Source organism: Pseudophryne corroboree, chromosome 2 (genome assembly GCF_028390025.1).
Source record: "Pseudophryne corroboree isolate aPseCor3 chromosome 2, aPseCor3.hap2, whole genome shotgun sequence".
NCBI lineage: Eukaryota > Metazoa > Chordata > Amphibia > Anura > Myobatrachidae > Pseudophryne > Pseudophryne corroboree.
Genome location: NC_086445.1, coordinates 669,604,396 through 669,611,285, shown reverse-complemented (window position 1 = coordinate 669,611,285; position 6,890 = coordinate 669,604,396).

Sequence of the window (6,890 nt, the reverse complement as noted above, 5' to 3'; positions counted from 1 at the left end):
TTGGTCAAGGACTGTAAACCTGTGTGATGGTGTTTTGTTTATTTAGTTTTTTTGTAATGGCCAAACCAGGTTTTTTTTTTAAATATATTTTATTATCTGTTAGATTTTGTATTTATTTATTAAATGCAAAAAATACATTGTAACTTCTGCAATCATATGATGGGTGACCGCTGTCTGTCACATGTAACATCTTGTCCTGCATATACTGTACAGCAGTAAATTTAAAATGTTTTTCAAAAGTTGACAGTTGTGTACTATTAGTATATCGTGGCAGCTGTTTACTCTGAAAAAGCTAGAAGTTTCTCATTGCATGTTGCCATATCAGTGTGAAAGCTGGTCCCACAGTCCTAGTTTATGGTCTTCTGTTCTTTGGGGTTTGTAAATGAATATTTCAACAAAAAATTTAAAATGTCAAATGAAAATTAAACCGAAATGAAGATTGTTGACTGTAATAGGAAAACTAAATAAATTGTTCCTGTTATTAAACAAACATTTGTTTTTTAATAAATATTTTTCCCACAGGGTAAAACACTACATTCACCAATCTCTGTATAGAAAATGCACGCATACTTACTTAACGTACTTTCAATGAGTGTTGTTGTAACCAAAGTCTTATCTGATACAACACAAGTCTTGTAAGAGACAGCTGTCAGAGCAAATGATGACATGGTAAAAAAAAAAAAAAAAGTATTTTAAATATGTTTTATATTTAGCTTACACAATGCTTTTTACATTTGATATTTTAATTTTTTTGTTGAAATATTCGTTTACAAACCACAAAGAACAGAAGACCATAAACTAGGACTGTGGGACCAGCTTTCACACTGATATGGCAACTTGCAATGAGAAACTTCTAGCTTTTTCAGAGTAAACAGCTGCCACGATATACTAATAGTACACAACTGTCAACTTTTGAAAAACATTTTAAATTTACTGCTGTACAGTATATGCAGGACAAGATGTTACATGTGACAGACAGCGGTCACCCATCATATGATTGCAGAAGTTACAATGTATTTTTTGCATTTAATAAATAAATACAAAATCTAACAGATAATAAAATATATTTTTAAAAAAACCTGGTTTGGCCATTACAAAACACTAAATAAACAAAACACCATCACACAGGTTTACAGTCCTTGACCAATTCTACAAATGGCTGACATACAGCGGGTAACCCACACACATTGTTGACAACTATGTAAAATACTAGCTGTGTGTAAATCTAACAATGTAATAACATAAGTCACAAAAGCTATTTATAACATATGAGATACAAACAAATTATTTCAGCGTCCTGTCCCCTGATGCCGCAGTTATTATATACCATGTATTTGCCCTACCGTCTCTTGTACTGAGAGTATTGTTTTCTTGTGCTCACTTGTTAATGTACTTTGTTAGGCGCTGCAGAACCCATGTGGCACCATATAAATGATAACAATAATAATAATAATAATAATAATAATAATAATACTAAGGCCCCTTCAATACAGTGTAGACTTGTGGCTCTACAACTTTTATGGAACTGCAAGACCTATGACTAGAAGGGCTTACTGTGCCTTGTAGTTCTATAAGAGCTGGGAGGCCTGCCTATTCCACAAGTTAAACTATGCCGTTGCCTGCAGAAACATATAGCTACCCTCCTCCTCAGGCACAATATATGTCTAAATAAATAAATGAAATCCACATATGGAAATCCCTAAAACCTGGACTGTAGGGTGCCTTGAGGCCCGCGTTTGGGAACCACTTTACTAGTGAGTACAATTCAGGAAAAACCAACTACAGAGCAATGAAATAAATAGTGCATGCAATCATCATTTCCAGGGATCTGCCAGTTTTTAATACAGAGCCACATGTGACAGTTTCATGCTCATTCTAAAGGAAGCTGAAAGCCAAGGGCGTAGCTACCATAGGTGCAGGGAGTGCAGCTGCTATGGGGCCCAGAGCCGAGAGGGGCTCAACTTCCCTGTCACAGTTACATGTGTTATATACAGGGTGTAGCTACCATAGGTGCAGGTAGTGCAGCTGCTATGGGACCCAGAGCCGATAGGGGCTCAACTTCCCTGTCACAGTTACATGTGTTATAAACATTTTTCACCATTGGGTGATACATAGGTGCCTTACAAATTTTTGCCTTGGGGCCTACAATATATCTAGTTATGCCCCAGTAACTGCTCGTCGTAATGTGGTATAAAATAAACTGGAAGGCATTAGAATGTTACATAACATGAACTGGGGAACTGCAATGTGGCACAATATGAAGCGGAGGCACTATAATGTAGCATAATAGGAAGTCTGTGCACTGTAATGTGGCATAATATGAACTGGGGACTCTATGTCATAATGTGAATTGGGGGTACTGTGTTGTATAATATGAATTGGCAGCCCTACAAAGTGACATAATATGAACCACCAGAGCACTACTAATGTTCATAAAATAAACTACTACACTTCTATAAGGAATACATTAACTAAGGCACTACTATGGATTAGAAAATCAACTACTGTAGGGCACTATTATGGGGCATAAAATGAACAACTTCTGTGGTGAGGTGTCTCTCTAGAACCATTGGGACAGGGTCCCCTTCAAAATGTTGCAATGGGGTCCACAAAGTTCTGGCTACGCCCCTGCTGGAAGCCATGTGATTCACAGGTAATAGTATAAATGTCTGATAGGAGTTTCTGTGTGAACATTTTCTGTTGCCAGGTTTGTATACTTGCAAACTAAGTGTGTCATGCTTACAGCTGCATATGGGGGAACACAGATTAAAGTCTATTTAACCACTATTGCAAATGACAGGAATTGTTACAGCAATGTTGTTTCTGATGGCACTCAGTGGGACGCAGTATCAACCCCTATTTTCTTGGAGTCATTTTAATTCTTAAAGTGTGGAAATGACTGTAAATCTTGCACCAACTTGCTGCCATAGGTTATCAGAGTACTGGGTCCTTTTCTCTAAGCACTGTATAAAAGTCAATGATAACGCAGGATGGAGATCCGAAGTGACTTCTAACATCCATAACTATGTATGTTGGTGGCCATTATATCTACCAGACATCAACAATTACAATGGATAACATGCATATATATTTCACAGGAGTTTATAGGTTAACTTGACATGTGTATTATAATAGTGGTAAAAAGTGATCTATTTGTCTTTATACGTTTAACTATATTCTCAGAAAGAACCATTGTAGAATAATTTAATGACATGCTGACAAGGCCGACAGATTGCACTATTTCATTAAAAGCATTTGGCAATAAAAACAACAACAAAATCCCCAGGAAAGACGAGATAAACGTAAACCACCTGCATAACTAAACATCTGAAATAAAAAAAAAGGAAAAAACATTTACACACCTTAGAAAGTTAAAATGGAACTTTCAGCATCCACTATAACATTTTCATGAGGCAGTGTGTATTCAGGAGCCAGGTGCAAAGCTTGTCTTTGCTAATCTCTTCCCCTTTCCCAGCAACCTTACCAGGGGGAGGATTCTACCGTTATACAGTCCCAATGCCTTGTATAACAAGGAGAACAAATGTTATGCCCATTCAGATAAACCACTGATGCCGTATGAAATCTGAAAAGGTTGGATTAGAATACAACCCCTATGAACTACATATCATCCGCTATACCTTTGCAATGGCAGATATATAGGTAAACCCATTACTGTGACAATTGGTATTTTTTCAGGGCTTCCAATGCTAATACTGGTAGCAAATTCAAATGGGTCTACAAACATGGAAGATCCCAGAAGGCTAAACCACAGCTTTGTGTGGGAGCTGCAGATACCACAGCCCTGTGTAGAAAACAAATATTTCATTTTACACCTAATGTGCCATTCCTCTGCATTGAGTATCTGTGACCAGTGCCTCTCTGGGTATAATATACATCATTCTTCCTCTAAGTTGCAAATGTTAGTTAGTGCACAACATGATCCATTCCATATGATGGCTTGTAAAGAATATTGGTATAGAGTAGTAATATACCATATTGGGATAATGTGAATTGGGACTTTATCATTCTTCCTCTAAGTTGCACCATCTAAGGGTTAATTTTGCACAACGGTGTGGTGGTGTAGCTAAGCTCTTATCTAAAACAACACATGTAGTGTAAGAGACTTTTGTGATCTCCCTATGACTTGGAGAAAAAAAAAACCTATAATATATGTATTACAGATGATGCTGTAGCGCAACGATATGATTCAACGATACCAAGTTGCAATGTTACAGATGCGCTAATGCACAGGCCTAGCATAACTGGGAAAACATCAATCCGCACAACAGTCGCTGAAACGGCGAACAAACAATTTGCAACGCCCTCAATTGGACATAACAGCCTAAAGAAGAATGCCAGGCCATTGGTTATGGGGATACATCACGGCTGTATCAACCCAAACAAACGCAGACCGCCTCGACCAAGAATGAACGACAAAGGTTATAATTCAGCATTTTACTGATCTTAAAAGAAATTGTCGTATTCCGAAGCTGATGCGCCTCAACAGAGTAGGATTGCGTTACAAACTGTATCAAGCGTCAGTAACGTAGCCGCTGTAACAGCAAAATAGAGACAATTACACAAGAACAGCAGAGTAGTACTGGTGAAATGTTAATAGTTGTTGCAGGAATTCCTGGTAATACTACAGCGGTTGAATGTGTAGCAGCAACAACCAATATTTTTACCACGGACGCCGGGGCACGCACATCGACCGACGTGTGTGCCTTGGCACACGGTTTATCACAAGGCCATACTTTGCCCGACGTAGTAGTCCAGGTGCACGGGTTATCACCCGACATAGCTGGTGGAATTCAAAATACAGAACAAGTAGACCAATACGCTGAAATACAATTTTATGCGTTGATGGGTAAGATACGGGAAGGTGTTGAGAACATGGATGTAAATGCCGGATATTTGTTAAAACCCATTAAAGGTGTGAGCCACAGTGCAAATGTAAACATGACATTATTAAAGAAGTTGTTGAGATGTATATTAATGGCCTGCCAAAATACATCGATCGGTCAGTTAAGACAACTGCTTTTATTAAATCCAACATACATCATTTTGCAGAAGTAATTGAAACCGATCCGTGACTAGGCATAATCGGCTACGTTTGAAAATGAAATGTCTGTAAAAATCACAAATTAAACTTGTGTAACATACAAAATCTCACAGTTATTCCGGCGTGTAAAGGTGTAACAGGATGTAACAACATTAACCAGTTTGAGAAAGCGCAAACAGCGCAGGAAACAGGAGGTAGGCGGGTAACAGCGTGCTAGGGATGTAGAGTTAGAGTAAACGCCTACCATCGTATTACCAATTGACTAATCACAGGCTGACAACATTGTTGGTGTAAGCATTTTTATACACGGTGTAATACACCATAATATGTGGTATGTATGCAATGATATAAATGGTGTAAATCTTTTTTTCGTTAATATACATGTCTGGACATGCCTTATATTCTAAAATATCAAGGGAACAGTAACAATTTTATCACATACTCAGACCTTTATGATACATATCATCAGTGTAAGAATATAATATGCACAGGTGATAAACTGATATATCTAATATATATATATATATAGACATATAGAAAACATGTCTGAACATGCCCCTTTTTGAAAGTACATATGATGTGATGAACTCATATTCTATAAGCCACAATAACGCTTGTATCTTTCATTTAACACGGTTTTCAATCCCCCCTCCGGTCTTTCAGCGTGTAAGAGGATCCCAGAACCACAGTGAATGTATGAAGAAAAAAAAATACGTCCTCCAGCATTGACTCATTTTAAAATTCAATTTAAAATGCAAAATTATATCATGATCGAATCAGCACGTTTATTTTATAAATCAATTGGTAATAATATACAACGCTGCATCATCAGTGATAAATCAATTGGAAATAGTATACACTTATACAACATCAGAATGATTATAAACAAGCCATATTTGCAGTATACCTCATGATAACGGTCCTATGAGCCAAAACATTGATTCATATACAATATATACTATTGTTCCTAAAATATCAAGGGCGAAGTCAAAAAGATGAAGCACCAGCATATTACAAATAGACGTGTAAAACATTGTATTATTATTATTATTAGCATCAGCACTCTGATTAAAAAAACAAATGTGTACTGTGTTTTGCTGAGTATTTGTAATATGCTTTTTAAAAAAAAAAAAGTTAGCAGTTTCTTATCTAGTTACACAAGTGATGTTGGGTGCTGGTAGCCCTCATTATTATCATTTATCTTAAACAACAGGCCACTCATCATCCCCCCTCCGGACTTTCAGCGTGTAAGAGGATCCCAGAACCACAGTGAATGTATGAAGAAAAAAATACTTTAAACACACAATGATTTCTTCATATAATATTATTAATATTAAGAGTTAATACTTATTTTATAGATCAATTGGGAATAATATACATAGTTGCATCATCAGTGATAATACACTGTGTATAAAAAGCGCTTATAACTGATTTTGTAGGCTTATTTTTATGATACACCATCAAAAGCGAATGAAAAGTGGGCGTATCAGGAGGCTTGGTTAGAGGCGGGGTTAGGACGGATCTGGGCGGGGTCAGGGAGGATCGGGGTGGGGTTAGGGCGGAGAGTAGGCGTGGCACCTGTCAAAAATGAGTTTGATAGAAAGTGGTTCACTATACTACTGTGGGGCATTTTATTTTGTTGTGCCGGAACATAAGGTAAAAATGACGACTTACCCGCGGTAGCCGTAGATACCAAGTCAGTGAGGCCGTCACCAAACAAGACACTACCGTTAAACGGTAGAGACTTCATAGTCTTCTTCGAGTCAGCATCAGCATTCCATTGATGAATCCACAATGCCCTCCTAGACGAGACTGCCATGGCATTGGC